The sequence below is a fragment of the Cyanistes caeruleus genome, chromosome 9 (assembly GCF_971803275.1).
Source record: "Cyanistes caeruleus chromosome 9, bCyaCae1.hap1.1, whole genome shotgun sequence".
Classification (NCBI taxonomy): Eukaryota; Metazoa; Chordata; class Aves; order Passeriformes; family Paridae; genus Cyanistes; species Cyanistes caeruleus.
The window spans coordinates 307,915-334,814 of NC_141709.1; the positions used below are offsets into that span (position 1 = coordinate 307,915).

The following is a 26,900-nucleotide window of genomic DNA, read 5'->3' on the forward strand; positions in this document are numbered from 1 at the left end:
GCCTGTAACCAAATAAAAACCAGTAATTCCCTTGACTGAATGATTTATAATATCTCTTTCTATAATATTGATTTTCTTTATTTATACACACAGAGATATAATGCACAACAGATATTAAAATACATTACCATCTATCCGTATATTTTTCATATTGAATATTAACCACCTTGTCTAGATATAGATAATTTGTGTTTATTGCTTTTTTATGGCTATATATCTCTCTCTCTGTTTCTCTATCTATCTATCTATCTGTCTGTCTGTCTATCTATCTATCTATCTATCTATCTATCTCCCTATATTTATTTCTTTATTATAGACGTGTATATTTTCATTTCTATATTAATCATTTAAAAGCCCTGCCTCTAAGCATCTAACCAAATCAAAAAAGAATTAAACCCTTGTTTTAGATGTTTTTAATATCTATTTCTATTATATTGACCTTCTATATTTGTACACACAGATATAATGCATAACAGATATTAAAGTACATTACCATCTATCCCTATAGTTTTCATACTGATTATTAATTTACCTGTCCAGATTTGGATTACTGGTACTTATTTCTATTTATGGCTCTATCTATCTATCTATCTATCTATCTATCTATCTATCTATCTATCTCCCTATATTCATTTCTTTATTATAGATGTGTATATTTTCATTTCTATATTATTCATTTAAATGCCATGCCTCTATCCAAATAAAAAACAAAAACCCCCTACATTTAAATTTTTGTAATATTTATTTCTATCATATTGATCTTCTTTATCTATACACATAGAAATCAGACATAACAAATATTAAAATATATTATATTAGCATCTATCCATATAGCTTTCATACTGAATATTAATCGACTTTTCTAGATTTAGATTATCAGTATTTATTTATTTTTTATGGCTCTCTCTCTCTATATATATATATCTCCCTATACCTATTTCTTTATTATAGATGTGTATATTTTCTGTATTTATTTCTTTTTTATGGCTCTCTTTCTATATATATATATATATATCTCCCTATAATAGATGTGTATAAATTTCATTTCTATATTATTCATTTAAATGCCATGCCTGTAACCAAATAAAAACCAGTAATTCCCTTGATTGAAAGATTTATAATATCGATTTCTATAATATTGATTTTCTTTATTTATACACACAGAGATATAATGCACAACAGATATTAAAACACATTACCATCTATCCGTATATTTTTCATATTGAATATTAACCACCTTGTCTAGATAGAGATAATTTGTGTTTATTTCTTTTTTACGGCTATATCTCACTCTCTCTTTCTCTATCTATCTATCTATCTATCTATCTATCTATCTATCTATCTATCTATCTCCCTATATTTATTTCTTTATTATAGATGTGTATATTTTCATTTCTCTATTATTCATTTAAATGCCATGCCTGTAACCAAATAAAAAACAGTAATTCCCGTGATTGAAAGATTTATAATATCTATTTCTATAATATTGATTTTATTTATACACACAGAGATATAATGCACAACAGATATTAAAATACATTACCATCTATCTGTATATTTTTCATATTGAGTATTAACCAGCTTGTCTCGATATAGATAATTTGTGTTTATTTCTTTTCTATGGCTATATCTCTCTATCTCTCTATCTCTCTATCTCTCTATCTCTATCTATCTATCTATCTCCCTATATTTATTTCTTTATTATAGATGTGTGTATTTTCATTTCTATATTATTCATCTATATGCCATGCCTCTATCCAAATAAATAACAAAAGGACCCTACATTTAAATTTTTGTAATATTTATGTCTATCATATTGATCTTCTTTATCTATACACAGAGATATCATACAGAACTGATATTAAAATATATTATATTAGCATCTATCCATATAGTTTTCATACTGAATATTAATCTACTTGTCTAGACTTGGATTACTTGTATTTCTTTCTTTTTTATGGCTCTCTCTCTATATATAGATCTACCTAGCTTCCCTATATTTATTTTTACATGTATACATTTATATATTTCACTTTCTAATGTTCTGGTTTTTGAAATTTGCATTTCTTTCTCTTGGAAACTCTCCCAATTCTTTCAGCTAACAGATCAGAATGACAAAAATATAAATCCCTACTCAACCCCGAGCGCAGAACGCGCTCGTCTCTATGGACCTTAGGCCTAGAAATTTCTCTCGGTGCATTTTAATACCTCAGGGATGCACACATGTGTTTTATACACTGCCATTTTACAGGGAAGTAAGAGGTGGAAAGACAAAACCCACTTTCTTAACCCTAAGCCGTTCCTGACATAACAAAACCCTAACGACGGAGTGCACAGAGAGGGGGTTCCTTTCCAAGGGGATTTGGAGAGGTCAATTCCTGTCCCTTGCCAATACCTACCATAAAAACCAGAACAACTCCACAGGTTTTTGGATTCTGCACCCAGCCCTCCCAGGGAATTTCCTGGCAGCTTGGGGTCCCCTCTGGGCAAGGGTACCCAGCACAAGCCCTCCCCATTCCCCGCTCACCTTGCTCCTCCAGCGCAGCGTGTCCCTCCCTCTGGCGGGGACCTCGGCGTGCCCCAAGGGACACGGGAGCCCCCCAGTCTCCACCCCGTCCCCAGCCTTTGCTCTTCCCCCCCAAAGAAGGCACAGAACAACTCCAACTGCCCTGGACAGCAGCACCTACTTTATTGGAAGCCTTTCTAGGTCCAGACTACAGGGCTGGGGTGATGGTGTTGCCTTCTGCATGCCTTTCCTTTGTGGACACAAAGCCCTGAAGCAACCGGGATCCTCCTGAGAGAGCCACTCCATTCCAGCAGCAGTGGAATGGTGGTGGTTGTGTTTTTCTGGTTCAGATTTGGTGCTGTGCATTTATTTTTAGGTAACTATGGTGGTTCATGTGTATTTCTGGTTCGATATGGTGGTCTGCAGATGCATTTTGGCTTGAATATGGTGATGTGCATTTATTTGTGGTTAAAAATGGTTGTGGTCATGCATTTCTGGCCAAACGCGGTGCTGTACATTTGTGTGGTTTCCGGATGCTGTGCCACACGTGTTTTGGTGGGCCTGTGTGGTGTGGTTTATTTGGAGGGCTGTGTGGGTTGGTTAGTGGATGGTACAGCAGTGTGCATGTGCTGATGAGGTGTGGTTTATTTGGAGGGCTGTGTGGGTTGGTTAGTGGATGGTACAGCAGTGTGCATGTGCTGATGAGGTGTGGTTTATTTGGAGGGCTGTGTGGGTTGGTTAGTGGATGGTACAGCAGTGTGCATGTGCTGATGAGGTGTGGTTTATTTGGAGGGCTGTGTGGGTTGGTTAGTGGATGGTACAGCAGTGTGCATGTGCTGATGAGGTGTGGTTTATTTGGAGGGCTGTGTGGGTTGGTTAGTGGATGGTACAGCAGTGTGCATGTGCTGATGAGGTGTGGTTTATTTGGAGGGCTGTGTGGGTTGGTTAGTGGATGGTACAGCAGTGTGCATGTGCTGATGCGGTGTGGTGGATTTACATGGCTGCCGTGATGTATGTACTATCTATGGGAAATATTGGCAATATGATTTTGGTGAACATGGAGGGGTGTTGTTGTCATCGGTGACCTTGCAGTAGGGGATGAAGCAGCATATATAACATATAAGCATATATAACATCTATATATATATCTTATTTAATATTAATCTACATGTCTATGTTTATATTACTTATATTTCTTTTTTATGTCTATATCTTATAGATTTGTGCATTTTAATTTCTACATTATTTATTTAAAAGCTCTACCTCTAACCTAATAAACACCAAACAGCCCCTTTACCTGAAATGGTAATCAAACATTTTTTTAATGTCTATTTTTATCAAATATATATTTATATACTACATTGATATATGTATAATGCACAAGAGATATTTTTCCTGGTTTAGGGTAAATTTGGGAGAAAAGTTTTGAAAAGGGTTTTTAATAAAGAAAATTTAAGTGGTTTTTTTATTTTGTTTAATTGGTTTGGGAAAAGATTTCTTTGGAGGAAAATTGAAAAAAATGTTTATTTAATGAGTAAAGTATTTATAATTATAAACAAATGAATAATAAATAATAAAATTATTTGTTGTTTGAAGAGATGGTCAATTTAGAAAGTTCTTGTTGGGAAGTGTAGTTTTGTTTGTTTAGTTATATATCAGTTTTTTTGGTGTTGCAAAGCGTTGAGGCCCAGACCCCCGAGGGCTGGATGTGTGAGTTTTTGGTGTTTGGGTTTTTAGTTTAGAGTACATTTGAATAGATTTAAGAGAAAGAAAAAAATATATATAGTTTGGAGAATTTTTTTGTTTTAGTTTGTTAAAAATTAATTCAAAGTAAGGGAGACTTTTGTTTTGTTGTACAGAATATCGTTAGGAGAAGGATGTGAGGGAATGAGTGTTGTTTTTGAAAATAACTTGTGTGGGGTGTTTTGTTTCTTTTGGAAATTAGTTATATATATAGACAGATAAGAGTAGAGATATTGAGTAAAAAGTGAGGTTTAGTTATATATATAGACAGATAAGAGTAGAGATATTGAGTAAAAAGTGAGGTTTATACGTATTTTTTATTTAATGCTTAGATTTTTTTGAGGTATATATTTTTTGAGGTATACATTGTGTTATTTTTTCATATTATTTATCATGTGTCATTTGGTTTTTGAGTTAAGACAATTTTATGGAGTTTTTTCTATTTAACCTGGAATTGATTTTAATTGCTTTTTTAAATACATTTTTTATTTGTTACTGGGATTTTGGTTTTGTTAATGATATGCCAGGGTTTAGATTGGGTAGGGTTAGTTTGCTTGGTGGAGTTTGGGGTGTTAATGAATTAGGTGGCTTTTGCTAGATGTTTTTTAATATTTGAAAGACTTTTTTATTTAATGTTTTTAAAATGGTTTTTAATAGTTTTGTTGGGTTTTTTTTTTGTACTTGGTGCATGATAGGGGATATGGTATATTTACTGAATATTATGTTTTTTAGTTGAGGTGTTGATAAGGTTGTTTTTGAAATGAGTTTTATGGTTTGATTTAATTTTTTAGGGGCATTATGTTTTTAAAGGGCTTGTTTTTTAAGGTTAAGGATGATGTTTTGAGTAGCAGTGTGAGGTATAGGGTAGGTTTTCATTTATTTATTGATGTATTTTTATTATTGTGAGTATGTAGTGCTTATGTATGTTTGGGGTACAGTAATGTAGCTAATTCGTTAGGTTTCTTATATTTCTATTTGGATTATTGTTTCTTAGAGGAGGTTCATTTGTTTGATTGTAGTATGTTTTAAACTTATGGCTAATGTGAAAAATATTGTTTATGGTTAAATTTATTTTTTGGTTTTGTGTTTATTTGGAGATAGTATTTTTATTTTGATGATTCAAGGTATTATGAGATTATTGAGTTAGGAACAATTTGGTTTTGTATGGTTAACTGCAGTTTATTTTTGATCTTTTTTTTTTGTAGTTGCATGTACCTGTTTATTGCTTTGGTGGTTTTTATTAGTTGTATTTTTTGAGATATGAATATATATATGATGGATATGAATATATTATATGATGGATTTTTACAGTTAGTTTGTTTTTGTAGTGATTTCTTATTTTTTAGTAGCTTAATTTTTTTTATTGTTAATGTTAATGTTAATCTTAAGTTATTTTTATAGAGCATTGATTATTATTTATGAATTAGAAGGTAGAGATGTGGTTAGGTTGTTTTTAGTAATGCTTAGGGCTCATTGAATGGTTTTCAGTTTAGTAAGCTGTTGAGGTTTTTTTAAGCAGATTGGGTTGTGTTAGGTTTTATATAGCTTTTTGTGTTTTGTTTTACTTTTATGATGGGGTATGAATTATTAGTAAAAAGAGTGTAGTGGGGTTTTTTGCTCCTCTTCTAATAAACAGGGTATAATTACTAATACACTTTTAAAACATATTACTGGGATTGGGATGTAGGGTAGGCCAAAGAAACAATAAACTAAAGCTATTTGGTACAAATTTCAGTACTTTTATAAAGTTTTTATCCATCATTATTACTGACCTTAGCATAACAGCTATAGTAATCTGTTCTCTTTTACTGAGAAAGTTATGTAGTAGGGACAGTATTGGAGTTATTTTTGGATAAGAAAATAAACTTAGGGACAAGAAAGGCATTAAAACCTCCAAAAAGCTCAGAGACTAGAACAACATAAAGGCCTCCACCCTGAGAGACATGAACTTAAGTAACACCATTACAAAGTCCTTTATCCCAGCACACATTAAGCACCAATACAACATAATCAGCATGGGTTTTCCTTACTCTTCTGAACCCCACATTGGGCAGCAAATAATAAAATGCTTAGAAAGCTAAGACAAAACTCAAAGCGCTGCAGGATAACTTCACAGATGCAGACATCTTGTGTTGATCTAGGAAAAGCCTCTAGATTCCAAAGTAAAACCTATGTCACAAATTTCAAATTACAGGGGCCTGGGACTTGGCCTTGTACACCTACAGCCAGGCTGGGCAGCAGGGCAGAGCAGCTCCGGGACAACTACACCCAGACACCAGTGACACACCAGACACCCGACGAGGGGACACAATGGGGAGACAAAACTCTGGGCCACAAGGACGGCCGCAAGGACTGAGAGAATGCGGAACGAGATGAGCCAGGTGAGAATGAAGGCGAGCTGATGAAGCTCACAGAACCCGGGAGGAAGAAGATGCTGATGGAACAATTAACTCCAGGAACTGCCAAGACAGATGCTCAAGAACCTGAGGGCCGCAGTCCCCTACCTGTCTTTGCGTTTCTTCAAGTCCTAAGCCGCAACAATGGATCCTCGCGGCGCACGGCTGTTGACACAGCTCGGAACAAGAGGTCTAAAAGACATCCAATCGGATGCTTGTCAAAAGAGACGCGATTCCAAGGCCTCTGAGAGCTGCCAAGCCGAGGAGCCCAGAGATCGGAGATGCTATAAGTGATGCTGGGGTTTCTGGTAAGCCCCCAGAAGGGATAAGGGAAGGCACATACAACAACAAGAGGCACAAAAAACACAGAAGGCACAATGGACAAGTGAAACGATGCACCCCGAGGCTGCTCTGTCCTGCACACCTCAGCACTGTGAACAAAAGTGAGGCTCTCCCACCGTGTGGCCTAAGGGGCCACAGCCTGGACCTCCCCGTCCCCAAAGCTGACTCAAATATCCCAGGTCACAAGTCCCGACCCGGCACCCCGCTTTCATCCCCTCTGCGGGTGGTAGCCTTTGACTCAGCTCTCGGATGCCCGCTGGGGAGGATCCACACGGAGCGCCAAGGAAGGCCGCCTGGCTATCCGGGAAGTTCCTGCCATCGCCAGGCTGTCGTCTCTCCGTCAGCTACAAAAAATAAAACAGAAAATCAGCAGCTGATCTGTGCAGGGCGTCGGCCAAAACCCGACAATTCCGCTACTCACGGTCTCCTGCGAATGGCCGTGTCCTGAGGCCGCACGATACGGCCACGCCGGGACCAGGCAGCGTCGTCACAGGGCGCGCCTGAGTTAAGAGAAGAAAAAGTGATGTGGCATTGCTGAGACTTGAACAGGCCCTCGCTCCTCCCCCCGACATCCCCAACTCACGGGAAGCCCTCGGCCCCTTCCTGAAGGCCACCCACACGACCCCTTTACGTGGAAAAGGCTCCGTCACGCGGTCCCTGTGACGCTTCCGCAGGGCTCACGGGAGCGGCGAAGCAGGCGTGCCGGCCGGCTGGCGACGGGGTCTCGACGAAACGCGACTGGACCGCCTAAAGCACGCAAACAAGGAGGGACGCTTGGCGTCGCACCAGAAACTGAGAGCCCAGCGATAACAACAGCCTCCCTCCACCAGTCAACGCTCACCTTGCCCACTTCACCTTGACTGCTGCTAGCTGGCTCTATTTCCTAAAAATAAAGACAAAGAGGAAACCTGTAACACAGGGACCGGTTCCAGTTGCCCTGCAAAGACAAACACTGACTTACCTTCTCGGGGGAACCCCCTTACCCTGGATGGGGCGCTCTGCCACCGATTTCATCCGTCCGCATCTGAAAGAGAGCTGAGACAAAAGTCAAAGTGCTGCAGGGTAACTTCACAGCTCCGGACATCTTGTGTTGATCTAGGAATATGTTCTAGACCCCAACTACACCCTACATCACAAAGTTCAAATTACAGGGGCCTGGGACTTGGCCTTTTACACCTACAGCCAGGCTGGGCAGCAGGGCAGAGCAGCTCCGGGACAACTACACCCAGACACCCGTGACACACCAGACACCCGACGAGGGGACACAATGGGGAGACAAAACTCTGGGCCACAAGGACGGCCGCAAGGACTGAGAGAATGCGGAACGAGATGAGCCGGGTGAGAATGAAGGCGAGCTGATGAAGCTCACAGAACCCGGGAGGAAGAAGATGCTGATGGAACAATTAACTCCAGGAACTGCCAAGACAGATGCTCAAGAACCTGAGGGCCGCAGTCCCCTACCTATCTTTGCGTTTCTTCAAGTCCTAAGCCGCAACAATGGATCCTCGCGGCGCACGGCTGTTGACACAGCTCGGAAGAAGACGTCTAAAAGACATCCGATCGGATGCTTTTCAAAAGAGACGCGATTCCAAGGCCTCTGAGAGCAGCCGAGCCGAGGAGCCCAGAGATTGGAGATGCTAAGAACGGCGTCAGGGTTTCTGGTAAGCCCCCAGAAGGGATAAGGGAAGGCACATACAACACGAGAGGCACAAAAGACACAGAAGGCACAATGGACAAGTGAAACGACGCACCCCGAGGCTGCTCTGTCCTGCACACCTCAGCACTGTGAACAAAAGTGAGGCTCTCCCACCGTGCGGCCTAAGGGGCCACAGCCTGGACCTCCCCGTCCCCAAAGCTGACTCAAATATTCCAGGTCACGAGTCCCGACTAGTCCCAACTTTCATCCACTCTGCGGATCTCAGTCATCGACTATGCTCTCGAATGCCCGCTGGGGAGGATCCACACGGAGCGCCAAGGAAGGCCGCCTCGCCATCCAGAAAGTTCCTGCCATCTCCAGGATATCATCTCCAGGTCAGCTACAATAAATAAAACAGAAAATCAGCAGCTGATCTTTGTAGGGCGTCAGCCAAAACCCGACAATTCCGCTATTCACGGTCTCCTATGAATGGCTGTGTCCTGAGGCCACATGCTACGGACATGCCGGGTGCCGGACGCCATCAGCACAGGGCGCGCCTGAGTTAAGAGAAGAAAAAGTGATGTGGCATTGCTGAGACTTGAACAGGCCCTCGCTCCTCCCCCCCACATCCCCAACTCACGGGAAGCCCTCGGCCCCTTCCTGAAGGCCAGCCACACAGCCCCTTTACGTGGAAAAGGCTCCGTCACGCGGTCCCTGTGACGCTTCCGCAGGGCTCACGGGAGCGGCGAAGCAGGCGTGCCGGCCGGCTGGCGACGGGGTCTCGACGAAACGCGACTGGACCGCCTAAAGCACGCAAACAAGAAGGGACGCTTGGCGTCGCACCAGAAACTGAGAGCCCAGCGATAACAACAGCCTCCCTCCACCAGTCAACGCTCACCTTGCCCGCTTCACCTTGACTACTGCTAGCTGGCTCTATTTCCTAAAAATAAAGACAAAGAGGAGACCTGTAACACAGGGACCGGTTCCAGTTGCCCTGCAAAGACAAACACTGACTTACCTTCTCGGGGGAACCCCCTTACCCTGGATGGGGCGCTCTGCCACCGATTTCATCCATCCGCATCTGAAAGAGAGCTGAGACAAAAGTCAAAGTGCTGCAGGGTAACTTCACAGCTCCGGACATCTTGTGTTGATCTAGGAATATGTTCTAGACCCCAACTACACCCTACATCACAGATTTCAAATTACGGGGGCCTGGGACTTGGCCTTTTACACCTACAGCCAGGCTGGGCAGCAGGGCAGAGCAGCTCCGGGACAACTACACCCAGACACCAGTGACACACCAGACACCCGACGAGGGGACACAATGGGGAGACAAAACTCTGGGCCACAAGGACGGCCGCAAGGACTGAGAGAATGCGGAACGAGATGAGCCGGGTGAGAATGAAGGCGAGCTGATGAAGCTCACAGAACCCGGGAGGAAGAAGATGCTGATGGAACAATTAACTCCAGGAACTGCCAAGACAGATGCTCAAGAACCTGAGGGCCGCAGTCCCCTACCTATCTTTGCGTTTCTTCAAGTCCTAAGCCGCAACAATGGATCCTCGCGGCGCACGGCTGTTGACACAGCTCGGAACAAGACGTCTAAAAGACATCCGATCGGATGCTTTTCAAAAGAGACGCGATTCCAAGGCCTCTGAGAGCAGCCGAGCCGAGGAGCCCAGAGATTGGAGATGCTATAAGTGATGCTGGGGTTTCTGGTAAGCCCCCAGAAGAGATAGGGCAAGGCACGTACAACACAAGAGGCACAAAAGACACAGAAGGCACGACGGACAAGTGACACGACGCGCCCCGAGGCTGCTCTGTCCTGCACACCTCAGCACTGTGAACAAAAGTGAGGCTCTCCCACCGTGCGGCCTAAGGGGCCACAGCCTGGACCTCCCCGTCCCCAAAGCTGACTCAAAAATCCCAGGTCACGAGCCCCGACCCGGCACCCCGCTTTCATCCCCTCAGCGGGTCGTAGCCTTCGACTCAGCTCTCGGATGCTTGGTGGGGTGGATCCACATGGGGTGTGAAGGAAGGCCTCCTCGCCATCTGGGAAGCTCCTGCCATTGCCAGGATGTCGTCTCCTGGTCAGCTACAACCAAGAAGACCAAATATCAATGCAGGATCTTAGTGGCACATCTGTGAAAACCCAGCACTTACCTTCTCTAGAGAATGCCCAGGTTCATGGGCTGCACACTTCACCCCACAGGGAGGCAGAGGCTTGCTTCACAGCAGTATTGGCTGACAGCAAAATGACCACCACCTCAAGGAGGGGAGGAAGACTCTCCAGTCAGTGAGGGACAGGGAGCCCAGGATACCCCAAGGATAGAAACCCCAGCTTATATGACAGCAGTAGGCCCGAGCACTCACTATCGCTTCCTGGCTGGCCCTAGCACCAGGGAACTGCCTGCACCTCTCGGGGGTTCTGGCACTCTGCTGCTTTAGGGTTCCTGCCTGCAGCTGTCTCAAGGAAACGGGAGCGCTGTTAGGGCTACTGTTTAGGGTTTGAATAGTCCTGTACTCTACCTTATATCCCAACCTATACCCCTTTTATTTTCTCTGTTTGTCTCCAGCCCTCGAGCCCTTGACCTCTGAAGCCCTCCCTCAGCCTCTCCGTGTCACTGCCAAGCTGCCCCGCTGAACCCTACAAACTTACAACCCTACGCTTGCAACCGGGGATGCTCCTTATCCATAGGCCCCAAGAGATGTCCCTTAGCCCGGACCAGGCAATCCACAGTTGCTCCCTACCCTACCTAAGTTTGGCCCTGAGACAGGGCAGAGGCTGACAGAGCCGAACTCTTTGCGGAGGCCAGGCACGAAGCCTTACCAACCGCCGCCTCGAGGAGGGGTGGGAGCAATCCCCGGCTGCGGAGGGACAGAGAGCCCAGGGTGGGGCGGGGCGGGAAACCCCCTGTTTCCCCAACCCTGCGGATCGTCCCCCCACTATCTCTTCCTGGCTGGCCCTAGCACCAGGGAACTGCCTGCACCTCTCGGGGGTTCTGGCACTCTGCTGCTTTAGGGTTCCTGCCTGCAGCTGTCTCAAGGAAACGGGAGCGCTGTTAGGGCTGCTGTTTAGGGTTCGGGGTGGGGTACACCTGAACTCCACCTTACCTATACCCCTTCTTTTCACTGTTCACTCAGCCGTTTTATTTTTGGAATTCTTGTGACAGATTGAGGGCACTGAGGAAGGACTGCCAAGATGAAATCAAAAGGGAAAAGGAGAAAGATCACCCCTGCAAATCCACACTGGCTCAGCTGTTCAGGTGCTGCTTCCTGGCAGAAAGCTTTGTCCCTCACCACCTCCTTTATGCAGTGCTCCACGTCCAGGTGCATCCACGTGCTCCCCCAGACCCTATGAGATGCTCTCACCGTCACTCCATCAGATGCCACTGGGAGCCCACCAGAAACTCCTCTCCTCCAGCAGTTCCATGCCAAAGTTGATTTGCCACTCGTATTTGGCCCTGTAATAACAGCAAAATCATTGCCCTCTGTCAGGTACTTGTTGTTAGACACAGGTTTTTCCATAGCCATCTTTTCAAGAACGAAGTGCCATCCCTGCTTGATTGCTAAATCAACAGTAAATTCTGGAAAACCTAAATGAGAAAAAGAATCTAATATTACGAGTTAATATGGGAACCTTTATGTGATTAAACTAGTATGCTTTGAAATAAAGTGAATTCTTCCAGGTCTACTGCAAAAATCTAATTCCTAAAAAAAAAAATAACCAAAAAACAAACAGCATCAAATTCTCACACATATGATCAATAAAGTCACAATACCTCCACCAGCCAAGGGAAAAAAATCTTAACCTAGAAAAAATCCAAACCACCTCAAAAAGATTCAACACTGAAACACAATGCATCCTAACACTTCAACTAACAATACTAAAATAAATTTTAAAAACAAGTATTCCCTCTATCCACACCACCAATACCACATAAAACAAATAAAGCAGTCTCATCACAGCACCCCCAAATCAAAAACCTAAATTGCACTAAAATCTTTAAAATAATCACAAATTAACCCCAAAATAAAGTTTAATCTCACTAACAAAAAAAACCCCAAAACAGGTAACACAAACAAAAGCCACGCCATACAACCACCAGCAAAAACAGATGCTATGCTCTTTCACTAACAGTTCTTATCACATCAGCAAAGTTAAACATAAATAAAAAGCAACCCTATTGAACTCCACACATCACACTGAAAGGAATGATGAGCTTGTCTTTACAAACAAGCTGTGGGTCAGTTGATAAGATGTAGCTATCAGTGACAGACGACAGAAACAATGGGATGAATTCCAGTAGAAGATCAAAGAGGCACTGAAAGAACACTAGGAGTTCCATAAAAGTTAAGAAGGGATTATGCATTGGGGGTGGAGGGGGAAAAGGTACCCCAGGTGTCAGGCGTTCTGGGCAGTCTGTACCTGTCAAGTACCTCAGCCTATGGGGAAAGGGAGAAGGGACAAGCGGCCGGGAATTAGGATAAAAAAGGAGGCTGTGCCCTCAAAAAATTTGAGAAACCCCAGGGGAATGCCCCATGGCCTCTCCCTTTATTTGAATAAAGTAAAAGGACTCCTCCGTCTCCTTTTTGGACATAAACCTCTGGTGTTTGTGGATTAATTTTCCTGACATCATTGATTAGTGAATACAAAATAATTGCCAAAACCATAGTAACTTCTTCTAAAACTGTTCAACTTGACTCCAATCCCAAAACCCAAGCTACCACCAAAACACCCCACGGCTCAAAAAGACCCACGCCACATCCCAAACACACGTGAATAAAAACCACAAAACCTTCTAAATCTCCTGATCTCTACTCCACAACAAATAAACTATCTAACGTTATTCATTCTTCTTCCTACGCCCTACTTATTGAAATAAACATTTTTTTCACTTTTCCTCAAAAAAAAATTTCCTTTAAAATCTATTAAAAAACTAACTGAAACCTGATTTCTATCAAGAAACACATTCATTTTAAAACATTTCCTCCCAATTGGTCTCAGACCTTTCCAAGGTTTGGATCCTGTTCCAGTGCACCTGAACCAAATCAACCTGCTCTGGCTCTGGAAACATCAACACCAAACCCAGAGCACGAAGCACCTCGCTGTCCCTACCCTGCTGTCCCCCGGCCCTGCTCTCTCGCATCCTACGCTGCAGAGCGCTGGGAGCCAGGTTCAGCCCCGAGAATTGTCACATCCATTCCCTCGGACATTCCAGCTTCCACGGGGATATTGCGGGGACCCCCTGCATTCCATTCCCCAGTACAGCACCAAGACAAAGTTCTCACTCGGCCCGCGTCTCCAGAAAATCGCGTGCAAGGCTTAAATAAACCCCGAGGCTTGAGAAATACAGTCTGCCCGAAAAGCCCAGCTCTGCATCCAGGGGAAATGAACATCACAAACAGATTCACACACCCCAGATGCACGGGACGCTGCCAGCTCGGACCTGCAGTTAACTCGGCAATGGAAAAACCTGAGCTCGAAGCCCTCCTGCAAGGGTACAAAAGGTATTGGACACAGTTTCTAGAAGGCACCACATCGTTATTTAAAGGCGCAGCTCGGCTAAAGAGCAATATCGACAAAGCCCCGAGACAAAAAGCCCGGCAGGTCGGGCTTTTCCCCCTCCCCTCCTCCCAGCGGCTTTTGCCAGCGCACTCTGAAGCTGACAAGCCACAAGTGTCCCCCAGCGCCCCCGCCGGGACTCGCTCCCGGGCTGGCGCCGCTCCAGCTGCGGGGGGACCGGGGGAGCCACGCGAGCCCCGGCAGCGGCGGCACTCGGCACCCGGGGGCGGCCCCGCGCTCCCGGCCGGAAAGCGGCTCCTCCGGCGGGCGGGGGCAGCTCCGGCCCCGGGAGAGCCCGGCCCGCCCGGCGGCACCGGGACCGGCCCGAAGGGGCCCCGGCGGTGCCCGAGCCCCGCGCCCGGAGCGGACAGAGCAGCCGGGACAGACACAGCTCCGCGCCGCGGCTCCCGCCTGCCCGCCCGGCCTCAGCACGGCTCTGTCACTCCTCGGGGGCTGCCCAGCCGCCAAATTCCCCAGGGAATGCCAGAAGCGCTGCCGTGCAGGGCTGTAAGGGGTCAGAATCGCTCTCAAAAGCAGCGCCACGGCTCCATGTGACCCCGCCTAATGCTGGAAAAGCCGGTGTTTCTGTCAATTGAACCCCGGAAACTGAGGCAATGGGGGGGTGTTCGTGCCTTCTTAAACCAATACGATGGCAAATAAATGAGTGCTCCCCCCCTTCAATTTAATCCCCTAAAAGTAAAAAGTTGTTTTTCCCTTGATTGAAATCTCTCAAATGATAGGAAAAGGGGAACACTCAATCAGACCCTTAAAAAGTAGTGACTATAAGGCTTCCTTCTCAATTTAAACCTCAGGATGATGGAAAGTGGGGGGTTCCCCTCAAGTCAAACCCATAAAATAGCAACAATATTTCCCCCCTTCCATTTAAAATGGAACATGGGGATTCACTGTTCACTGATACCCCTAACACCCTGGAAAAGGCAGGTTTTCCTCCAATCAGCACCCTTAAAATCATAGGTGGACTCCCCCCCAGTGTAAAAATAGATAATAACAGGAGTTTCTTCCCTCAATTTATGCCCCCCTTTTGTCCTCATAATACCCATTTCTTCCGGGGGGAATTGGGGAGCAAACGGCAAAATGAAATCAAAAGGGAAAATCCCTTTTGCAAATCCCTGCGAACCCACACAGGCTTACTTGGCTCAGATGCTGCTTTAAACAATGCTCCATGTCCAGGTGTATCCAGCTGTTCTCCCAGATCCTATGAGACACTCCCAGTACTACTCCATGAAATATCCCCCAGGAGCTCACCAAAAATCCCTCTGCTCCAACTGCTCCACACTCCATGCTCAAGCGAAGTGACAGAAACCCTCCCCCTAAAATAGCCCCGGCCAGGACCCACCCATTCTTTACCATAACTGCTCACACCTGGGGCTGCTCTGAGCGCTCATCAACCTCACAATTCAGTTTGTGCTGTTGCCATCCTACGGGTGAGGGGAGGGGCAGAAGGAACTTGTCGCTCATTCCCTGGACAGGACATTGTCTGCACCTGACACACTGGGGCACCAGGCTTTCCTTGCTATGGATCAGGACACTTCTCCTCCTCCTGGTGCCCAAGGCTGAAAATGGAATTCCACCTCCACAATTCCATGTGTTTGAGTTTCACAATTCCCAATGTAATTCCCCATGGATCATAAGCCATCACCTCTAATTTTTCCTCTAGAATCACTGCTGACTTGCCTTTCTGTGGAAGTGCTTGACGCATGGATGCAGAGTTCAGGGGCTTGTTTATGGCTTATCCTGACGAGCACAAATGAAATCCAAACACCCAGAATTACAGGGAAATATGGATAAAGTTTATAAATACTCCTCTTCCCTGCAAATCCCTGGCAACCTCCCATTGACCTTTTACTCTTAACCTCTGAATTTTGACCTTTGACTCTTGACTTTAGCTCTCTGAAGTTTGATTCCCTGATAATTGACCTTGAACCACATAACCTTGGAAAATTAACCCATAACATTGCACCTTGGACCCTTTACTCTTGATCTTTGAACACTGACCATTCACATGTGACCCTTGAAGTTTGAATCCCTGACTTTCCAATTTAACCATTGACCCCTGACCTTTTGCACTTGACCTCAGCCCTTTGACCCTGCCCCAACATCAATATTACTGACCTACAGTGATTTCAGCATATGAATGCTACCACAGTTATCTCACCCAGCCGTGTCAATACCACTATCAGTCTCTATCCCAGCCCCAGTGATTATAGCTCCAGTCCTAGTGATCCCTTCCCTGCCCCAGTGATTTCAGCTCTTGGCCCACGAGCTTTATTTCACTGCAAGCTCTCTTCTTCCAGCTCCACATCCACTTCCTTTTCCCTCCGCTCTGCTAGGTGAAGCTGCTCCAGGTTGAGACAAAGGGTCTTTGTTCTTGGTTCCAGCTCTGAGGTTTCACCTTAAGGCTGAGAAATGCCACTCCAACCCCATCCCAACCCCAAAGCAATCTTTACTGTATTTACAGCCTGCCCCGTTGTGTACCATTCTATGCTTGCTTCCCACATGTACAGTCACTATGCCCTCAGAACAGTGTTTGCAGCAGTCCCCATCCCAGCCCCAGTGACTTCAGCTTCAGTCCCACAAGCTTTATTTGACTGCCAGCTCTTGTGCTATCCTTCTGCCTCCTCATCTTCCCAGCAGTGCCACATCATGCTGCTTTCTGGCTCTCCAGGCAGGATCTCTGTTTTAGCTCTAGCTCTCTGTGGTTTGAGCTTAGCTCTTGAACTCACATTCCAGCCCCAACCTGACCATCCTTACTGGAGGAACAGCTCTGCAAGGCCCTATCCCCGCCCTTACACTGATTTCAGCTCCAGCCACGCAGTTCGCATCCCAGCTCCATATTCCTTATCCCAGCCCCACAACAGTTTTACCCTAAACCCTACCATGTTTCTGTCTGCTCCAGCTCTGCTTCCTGAGTTCCTGCTCCTCAGCTTCCCACTTCTGGTGGCTGAAAGTTGCTCCCGCTTCTCACTGCAACCCAGGGCTGTTGATAAGGCCACAAGTCAGTTATTACTATCACTTCAATGTCTCTAGATACTGTCCTACCCACCCTAATGGGAGCCCAACTTTGGGGACACTTGAGGCCTCTAGCCCAACAGGTACCTTCCCCTTCCCCCTGGGTCTCAGCCCAGCACTTGCCCAAAGGCCCCCCCTCACCACCCCCAGGCATTACCAGGGGCTGGGAATAGCCATTGGGCCCCTGCTAGCCCATCCCAAAAGGTGCCCTTGGGCTGGTTCTCAGGCCCTGGAGCCCTCCCAGCCCCCAGACCCTCAGACTCTCCTTGGTACCAGCAGACAGGGGCTGCTAATCCCCCAGGCACCTCCTGCAGGCCCTGAGCTGCAGCTCCATCCCCTTCCCCCATGGCATTTATCCAGCTCCAGCCTCAGTATTTCCATTGCCCCACATTGGTTTAGGCATGATTCAAGTGCCAAGGTCTTTATTCCACACTCTGGGGCTTTATGTCTCCACTGGTCCCACAATGGGTGTTTCAGCCCCAGCCCCACAATCTCTACTGAATTAACATCAGCTATCCAGCAAAAAAGCCCCTAAAGTAATTAATTTTAAGAATTAATTAATAAATAATATTTAATTAATAATTAAATCATAAATAATAATGAACTAGTAAATAATCAATCTTTTATTAATTAATAATTTATATTTATTTAATATTTAATTAATAATCAATAAATAAAAATCAATAAATATTAGCTAACTAATAATAAATATTTAATTAAATAATTATTAATAGATATTTATTATTTAATAGTATTAAATAATTAGTAAATAACAAACTAATAAATAATAAATACTGAATTAAATAATGATTAACAAATAGTATTTAATAATAGTAGATAATATTTAATCATTATTTATTAATACTTAGTTAAACTAATACATATAAGGATAACAATATATCTTGTTAAAAGTAATTATAATTAATAATAATTTTATTATTTTAATAAAACAAGCAAAACAAAGCAACGTAATAAAGAAAATCGTTAGTATTTTAAATAAAATCAAACTAAAATAATAAAAACTAAAAAACCCAGCTTTATTCTCAATATTTTAAACATTATCTTCGATCCAGAAACTACAAAACAGATCCTCTCTGTCCCGCAGAAACAACAGCTCATCTCCCTGTGCCACTCCAGACCCCGCACCCGCCTCCGGCCGCCCGAAAAGCCCAGGACGTGGCAGAAAGAATTGGCCACGACCGGCCCCGCCGCCCCAAGACACCGCCGGCCCCCAGATGCTGGCCCCGGCAGACGCGGGCATGGCGCCCGACCTCACCGGCGCTCCCCGGATCAGCGAGCGCAAGGCTCTCGTCCTGGAGCACCGGCGCTCCCTGGATCGCTCACGCCGCCGCCCGCCTCTCCACCGCTCGCCGCCGAACTAATGCCCGCACCCCTCCAGCTCACGCTATTTATAGCCCACACCGGCCAGCCCAGCCAATCACAGCCCGAGGCAGCGCCGGGCCCGCCAATCCCAGCCCGCCCGTTCCCGCCGCGCTCGCCTCCGCGACCCCCCGCTGTCCCCTCAGGCCCCGCTCCCGTGATCCCGCCCGCTCCCCGCCTTCTCCCCGTTTCTTTGGGCGAAGTTACGGCCGGTACCTGAACGGGGAGCCCCCGCCCACCCTTCCCGGGACCCAGCAGCACCTCTCGGGGCTGCGGCAGCTCGGCTCCGCCGGCTCCCAAAGCGACAGCGGCCGGAGCGGCACCCCAGCAAAACGGGGGAGTGGGAACGGGCCACGACTGAGCGGGCTGAGCTTGGCGAGACCGCGCCTGGATGAAAAAGGGCGGCTGTGATTGGCCACCTAGAACCCTGACCTAGAACCCTGACCTAGAACCATAATCTAGAACCATGACCTAGAACCCTGACCTAGAACCGTAACCTAGAACCCCGACCTAGAACCCTGACCTAGAACCATAACCTAGAACCATGATCTAGAACCCTGACCTAGAACCCTGACCTAGAACCATAACCTAGAACCCTGATCTAGAACCCTGACCTAGAACCATAATCTAGAACCGTAACCTAGAACCATGACCTAGAACCGTAACCTAGAACCGTAACCTAGAACCCTGACCCAGAACCATAATCTAGAACCCTGACCTAGAACCGTAATCTAGAATCCTGACCTAGAACCATAACCTAGAACCGTGACCTAGAACCCTGAACTAGAACCATAACCTAGAACCCCGACCTAGAACCATAATCTAGAACCCTGACCTAGAACCATAACCTAGAACCCTGACCTAGAACCATAACCTAGAACCAATCCACCGGGATTAGCGGAAGCTTTGAGGCTGCGGCCCATGGGAGCGCGAGGTGCTCAGTTAGGCAGAGCCAGGGGTGCTCGCAGGGTCCGCGGTCGCCCTGGGCCTCTCTCGCCAGACTCCCGTCCCCTTCTCCGGCCCTCTCTATTGCCCTGGTCCCGCCTAAAAGGCCCCCGCAGAGCCTCTATCGGAGCGCCCCAGCGGCACTCGGGGCAGGGGGCGGGGAGGGGCGTAGCCGCCAACTCGCCCGGGTGTGGTGCCAGCTCGCAAAGCTGCGATGGCAGCGCGGAGCAGGGAGCGGCGGTGGGGAAGGCGTGCACAGCTCGCTGCGGGCTCTGGAGCGCCTCTTCCCTCGCAGCGGTTCCTCTTCTGTGGGGACTTGGACTGCCCGATTAGGTGCTGGCCGAGGTAAACACCTTAGCAAAATACCTAAGTGCCCGCCCCTCGCCTGCTGCGGGTCCGCTGCTCACCGTCCTTCTCCCCGCAGTCCGTCCGTGAAGCTGAAACTGATCTGCCGCCCGCCACTGCTGCTATTCTTAGCCGCCGGCCTGCACGGCCCCCGCTCCTTTTAGCGCAGTGTCCCTGCTCCCAGCCGTGTCACTTTACACACTTAACGCTATTTCACCCCTCCCTGCTATTTACAGACACCGCCCCGCTCACTCCCTCCCCAGGCTCGGCAGCCGCGGAACTGCCGTAGCTCCCGCTGCCGCCTCCCCCCCGTCACCCAGCGGAGCGGGGCAGGGCCCCGGTCGGGGCACAGCGGCAGTACCGCTCTGTGCCCACAGGAGCTCAACATAACATAACTGACTCAAAGGCAGCTCACACAAGAAGGGAAAGAGGAAAGAAAAAAACATCTGCGGAGCTCAAAAGCAGAAACTCTGTATCCATGTGCACTAACATCCATGATTTTTTACATTTCCATTTTTTCTTTACATTTGACTTCATCCCCAACAGTTGTCTAAGAAATAATGTTACTAAATCTTTGTTTCTCTTGGTACACCTTGAAAACTTGGTGTTGCTCTGTATGTGTGGCTTTGGCCACGCTTGTGGACATGTAAAGTCAGTACTTGGAGTCCTCTTGGACACATAATGGGAAAAGTGTGTCGGAGTGGATAAATTGCTGTTCTGTACATCTGTAGTGGTGCTGAGATTTCCTTTGGTTAAGGAGACCTTAACCACGTTCACTGTGGGGAAAGCTGATGGACTCCTGACTGCAGGGCTGGGGTGATGGTGCTGCCTTCTGCATGCCTTTCCTTTGTGGACACAAACCAGTGCAAAAGCAAGGTCCTGAAGCAACCGGGATCCTCCTGAGAGGGCCACTCCGTTCCAGCAGCAGTGCTGAACACACTCCCCCTCCTCTCCCAGCCCTGGCCAGCGCTACAGCAGGCAGAGGAGGGAGCTGCCTGGGGAAAATGGAATCTTGGCCCTGCTCCACCAGGTACCAACCTCTTCCTCTGCTAGACAATGTGCCTTCACACAAAAGACGAGTCCCCAAAGGATGGGCCTTGCAGGCTCTTGCCTTGGAGTGGGAGCAGCTCCACCCTGCTTTTATTCTGGTGGCAGCTTGCTTCCTCCCAAGGTAGAGACTGGTGCTCCCAGGGTGAGCACTCCCGGTGGAATGGCCAGGCCTCCCAGCCCTGCAGTTTAAAAAGGAGCACAGACACACACAGAGAGAGAGAACCATGGACAGGTGAGAAAGAAATGCTCCGTGAGGCGAGGCTGGCTTGAACAGCTGCATCCTGGGCATTGCTTTGTTGTCTCCCATCACCCAGCTCTGCAGCCAAGAGGCCCCTGTGGTCTGTAGCACCCGCTTGGTGCACGTGGGACCGCTCGGGGAAGGCGGCCAGAGCAGGACGTACTGGGGACCCGGGTGCAGCAGCCACGTAGAAATGCTGTGAGGTCCAGAGACACCGAGCGGTACGGCCAGCCTGGGTCACAGCCACGCTGGAAGGGGAGCGGGAGCTGAGAGTATGGGATGGGGTCATACTTTGTTCCAAGGCAGGTAAATTCCCCATCATTTTTCCTTGTTATTTTGAACTCTAACAGCATCAAACACTTTGTGCTTCTCTGCGTTTAACATACAGGTTTCCAGTGAGTTGGCTGCTCACGGTTTTTCCCTGTTTCACCACAAAATCGGTTGTAAGATCTTTTGGATCAAATCCCAACATCTCCCTTTTTCTCGTGGATTAGGAAGGAAAATGTTGAAATATGCCTATAAAATACCTGTGAAAAAAAAATCAAAAAGGGTTGGGGTGGGCAAGTTTTTAAAATGCAAGTAATCAGATTTCACTCCAATGAACTTGACTGTTCAGTGAAATGGTATGATAATGAAATCATCACACACACACACACACACACACACACACACACACTATAACCGTAATACATCTACTAGACACATCTCAATGATATACTTGATTATATAATGGCTTACACCATTCGTAAACAACTATGGGCCAAAAATCATACTCAGTTTTCTGACAGTGACATTAAGCTTTGGCTGAAATCAAAGTCAGGTTTGCTACATTGCATGTGCGCAAATCTACGGGTGAATCACGAGCCCCCGTCCTTAGAGAGTTCCAGCTCCTCCAGAGAGGCTTCAAACCTCACCATCTCAGGCAGCAGTTTCTTGAGCAGTTCAGTCGCTTAAAAAAGGAAGCACAGAAATTTATCTCTATTTTATGAAGAGCAACGCGCTGCTGCCACACAGTGTGTTTGTTAAAGGGAACCCTGGCTGAACGCTTATAGGGGAAGCGACTTCAAAATCTACCAACAAATTTTACAATGCAGCTGCCAAAACCCACAGCATGGCAGCCAGGGAGGGGAGCCAGTGGCAAGTGCTGCACTCACTGTCAAAAGTTACCAATCCTCAGGTGACTGCAATCCACGTACCTTCCTCAACAGCATCAGTGGCTACAAAAATTTACTCAAGTTTAAGCCTCTCCGAGAGGCTGTGCATTATCTTTGCTCTCCTTGCAGGGAAGGCATGTCTTCTCTGTGACCAAATGAAGTCCCTCCTTCTGAGATGAACCCCAAGCTATGGGCCACCTAGAGCTGTGCCCATCTTAACCTACGAGAGAAAGATCGACACTTTAAAACTCGGGAGCGTCACTGTGCACGCTGAAAAGCCAGAATGCACCATCTCTGGATAAGGCACAGAATCGCTTCAGTTGCAGACAGACATTTTTAAGTACGTACTGGAAATAGCTCGGGACACTTGTAGCAACATTTCGATCTCGGGTGGCCTCTGCCATGCAAGAGAAACTGGAGTGCCAAATCTTCCTAGGCAAGAATTCCTCTCCTTGACCAAATCAGCTCTCAACTGGCACGTGGCAGCTCAACTTTACACCCACACGTGGTGCTGAATACAAGAAGGAATTCCAGTTTCCTTCACTGAAATGAGGGCAACAAAGATCTGGCCCTCACAACCGGTCAGGCACACCTCGGCAGACTCTGTTAGCTCGTGTCAGGCAGGGAGAAGGTGCACGAGGAACGCGTGCGTGCGCCTCGACGCGAGTGGAAGCGTCGCTCACGTGTAACTTCCAACGTGCCCTGCAGCACACGGCCAGGAATGCACTAATGAAGTACTTGTTATGGGGAAGAAATAGACTGTTAAGGACTTTACCTTCATCTGAGTCCAGTCCTCCTTGTACTGAGTCCTTTCTGCCTCGTCTGTGGATTGAAGGTATTTCCTCCTAGACTCATCTCCCACCACGCGGAGGCCTGTAGCGAACGCCAGGCTCGGACGGGTCTGTCGGAATAGGAGCAGAGTCAGAGTCAGAAAGAGGAGCTAAAACTGAGCAGGTGCAGTCGGTTTCAGACACACAGCACTTCCAGGGTGCAGTTCCTTCTGGTACATCTATGCAGTACCCTAAGCAATGATCTCTAAACATTTATCCAAGCTTAAACAGCTTCTTCCTAATTATCACCACCTTTATAACCAGCGCTCGCTTGCCCCTGCAATACACAGGCACAGGGAGGGAGCTGCAGTTATTTACACAACAGAACAAGTAACATACCAAATTAAACACCCAGCACTATACCTCACTTTTGGAAACAAAACCTGGGCAGACACTTTAGTGTGCAAAACCCCTGTAAGAATAAAACCTGCTTTAAATATCTTAGGCATCAAGCCACAGACACGCCTATGAAATTCAGTGCAGCAGTGACAAAAAAAGGAATTATTTCCTTAACCTGTGAATAATCACCTCTAAGATTCTGTGATGCAGTTGCCACTGCACACAGCCACAAGCAGCCTTTTTATTAACAGGCAAAAGAACAAAGGCAATCCCAGTTTATCCCTTCTTGTCTGCAAAGAAACAGAGAAGGGAGAGATGCTTCTCAGAGGAGCATGGTAAAAAGACACATGGTGTAGAATATGGAACAGCTGGTGGTTCAGCATCTCTTCCACTGCAAGATCCAGGGGATAGCTGATGATACCTTGGAGGCAGGAGTCACAAAAGCTGCCGGAGAGGGAAGACAAAGGAGCTCAACCCTATCTGCTCTTAGGTTTTAGCACTGTGACCTTTACCTCAACTTACAGTTAAGTGTTTCTGACAGTGTAAATCCCTTTTGTTTTGATTTTAACAGAGTGCAAGAATTCAGTGATGAAGTAACAGTGGCATACAGCCTTTCATTTCCCCTGGTCCTCTCACCCAGCAATGAGGACTCACAACAACAATACAACAATAAATAGTTATAGAAGGTAACTCACTGTGCTGAAGAGTCCTTCAGAAGGATGGGAGCCACAACTGAGGCAGATCCTTGGACAGATAAGCCAGAGGTGCTTAGGCCTCGTGTTTCCCCCTTACCCCAGAACCAGCCCCAAAAGGGGAACACAAAGTTCACAGGCTTCTCTTTGAAATTAACGCCATATAAAGAACAAAACATCCTAAAAAAGCTACATGTCATACAAATAAACCAGCTACCTTCTCTATGCCTTGAATCTATTTTTTTTCCCCCCTGTGTTCCTCCTTTCCATCCTTCTGCGTAGCCTTGTAGCAGATAAATCTGTTCAATAAAGGGCCCAGCTGACTGTGAGCAGAAGGCAAAGCAGAGGATTTGTCAGCATGAAAACCCACACTGCAAAGATGAACGAGCATCAGGGGCAGTTAAAAATCTGCTAGAAATTAGTGCTAATGTCACACTACCCTCTCTTCCCTGTTTTCCATATCCAAAAGGAAAGGAAGTTGTGCCTGAGCCAGAAAAGCTAAAAGGGTCGGGCAATGTGCTCACCTGCCATCCCACACAGCTGGGTGTGACTTAATGCACCAAACACAAGGGAATCGTTGCCAGCTGGGCAATAGACACCACGAAGCACACAGCTTTTCCGTGCTGTCAGCAGCTGCAAGGGGAGGATTGCCTCCGAGAAACATACCAAAACAATGAAAATAAAAAAAAAATACAAATTAACATCTATTTCCACCACACATGTTTAAATTTATATACTATATTCATTTATATATGACAAGCAATATATAAAGTATCAAAATATATTATTTTAACGTGTATACGTATGTTATTATATATTAAATATATTACATACATTTTAATGATATATATTCATTATATGTATAATACATATATAAAATAAATATATATAACATATATATTAAATATAAATCTGTTTGTATATATTGGCATTACTTCTATTTCTTTACTTTTCTGGTTGCACATACGTCTATATCTTTATATACTTAATATACATTTCTATGTTTTTATTTTTGTTGTATTTATTTAAAAGCCCCGAAGCTAACCTAATAAAAACCAAACAGTCCCTTTATCTTAAACGGTATTTAAAAATATTTTAATATATATTTTTTATCATATTTATATACCTTGGTGATATACAAAACACATAACATATCCTAAAAGATATCATATTACCATCTATACGTACAGAAATCATATTATAGATTATAAATCAACATATATGTATATATTTCTATTACTTATTTTTACGCCTACATATATATATTTTTTTTTTTTCTCTATACCTTTATATATTCATTCTTTCAATATTTTATTTATTTTTATTTTTCCTATTTATCTAAAAGCCCTGCCTCTAACTAAATAAAAACCAAGCAGCCCCTTTTTCTTCAATATTTTTTAATATCTATTTTGATCATCTTTATACTTACAGGTATATACTCGGTTGATTAGCTGCCCCCGCCCCGGCCCCCGCTCTCACCGTTCCGACACACAGAGCAGCCGCCTCCTCGGGCTGCTTCGGTCCCGGGGCCGGGGAGCGACCGTTGGGTCCCGATGCCATTGGGGTTTCCGCCATTGCCCGGGGGGGGGGACGAGGGGGAGAGAACGGAGCGAGAGCAGCGGCGGCGAGGTACGGGTCGTCGCGAGTGCCAGAAGCCCCAGAACGCGGCCGCAGCAAGGACCCCGGCAGAGAGAGGCGTCTTCACCGCTGCCTGTCGGCGCCCGACCTGCTGGCGCCCGGCCCCGGCGCCGCCGAGCGCACAGCCCGTGTCCGCACGGCCGGAAAAGCCGCGGAAAATTGCGCCGGAGCAGCGTCGGCGCCGGGGTGTTTGTCAGGCAGTAAATCGCACGCACCCACCGCCCGGGGTCCTTCCGTTTTCCCGCCTTTTTGGCCGCCATCCTTGGGAGGTCAAGGCGGCCACGACCGGGCAGCCATCTTGTGCGTGGCGTGACGTCACTTCCGCCCTTCCTCGCCGCCATCTTTGTTGTGGCTGAAGCCACTTCCGGCTGTGCGGCCATCTTTGTTGCGGCACAATTAAGGCCCCCGCTGCTCTCAGCGCGTCTGTCTAACTTACTTGCCTGAACGAAAAACCTGCCGACGCCGACCGACTCCGAGCACTCCGCCCGATTGTCCGCCGCCTTTCCCGGGTTCGAGGACGATGGCGGCGGGGCTCAGCGTCTCCGTAGCTGGGCGGCGGCCGCGCTTGCGGCGGCAGGCATTGGAGCCAACGCCACTGCCGGGGTCCTCCCGGCCGGCTCCGGAGGTGGGGGGGGGGCCCGACGCGGCTCGGCTCGGTTCGGCTCTTTCCGGCCCGCTTCGGCTCGGCTCTTTCCGTCCCGCTTCGGCTCGGTTCGGCCCCGCCCGCTTCGGCTCGGCTCGGCCCTGCTCGGCCCCCGCTCGGCCCGGCCCCGCCCGCCTCGGCGCACAGCTGCAGTACCGCTCTGTGCCCACACGGCGGCAGCACTGCCGCACAGCTCAGCCCGGGGCGGGCGGGGGGGCGCCCCTGCACGTGCAGAGAAGCGAGGCCAGAAACCACGTGTGCAACCCCCTTCCAAAAACTCTTCTCCGAGGAACGCCCCAAAACCCACCCCCCATCGAAACTTAGCAAGCCCTGCCTCTAACCAAATAAAAAACAAAATACCCCTTCACTTAAATGTAATTAATATTTATTTCTATCATATTAATCTATATTTTTACACATAGATATA

The 26,900-nt window shown here is 46.8% G+C and overlaps 3 long non-coding RNA genes across 4 annotated transcripts; all 3 read right to left on the reverse strand.

The window, feature by feature from the left end:
- Nucleotides 1-5,967: 5,967 nt before the first annotated feature.
- On the reverse strand, nt 5,968-9,292 carry LOC147651414 (uncharacterized). The gene is made up of 7 exons (XR_015273876.1): nt 9,264-9,292; nt 9,101-9,180; nt 7,949-9,023; nt 7,829-7,870; nt 7,571-7,734; nt 7,409-7,487; nt 5,968-7,331 (listed from the first exon to the last, which is right to left on the reverse strand). It is a non-coding gene; the product is annotated as an uncharacterized LOC147651414 (long non-coding RNA).
- Nucleotides 9,293-11,965: 2,673 nt separating this feature from the next.
- LOC147651415 (uncharacterized) lies at nt 11,966-18,984 on the reverse strand. Its single transcript, XR_015273877.1, has 3 exons — nt 18,861-18,984; nt 17,087-17,187; nt 11,966-12,087 (listed from the first exon to the last, which is right to left on the reverse strand). It is a non-coding gene; the product is annotated as an uncharacterized LOC147651415 (long non-coding RNA).
- Nucleotides 18,985-20,344: 1,360 nt separating this feature from the next.
- On the reverse strand, nt 20,345-26,538 carry LOC147651416 (uncharacterized). 2 transcript variants are annotated; one of them, XR_015273874.1, is made up of 5 exons: nt 25,622-26,538; nt 24,717-24,843; nt 23,107-23,232; nt 22,374-22,551; nt 20,345-21,704 (listed from the first exon to the last, which is right to left on the reverse strand). It is a non-coding gene; the product is annotated as an uncharacterized LOC147651416 (long non-coding RNA). The 2 variants fall into 2 exon arrangements; XR_015273875.1 differs by lacking the exons at nt 24,717-24,843; nt 25,622-26,538 and adding an exon at nt 24,196-24,351 and having other exon boundaries at nt 20,345-22,126.
- Nucleotides 26,539-26,900: the final 362 nt, after the last annotated feature.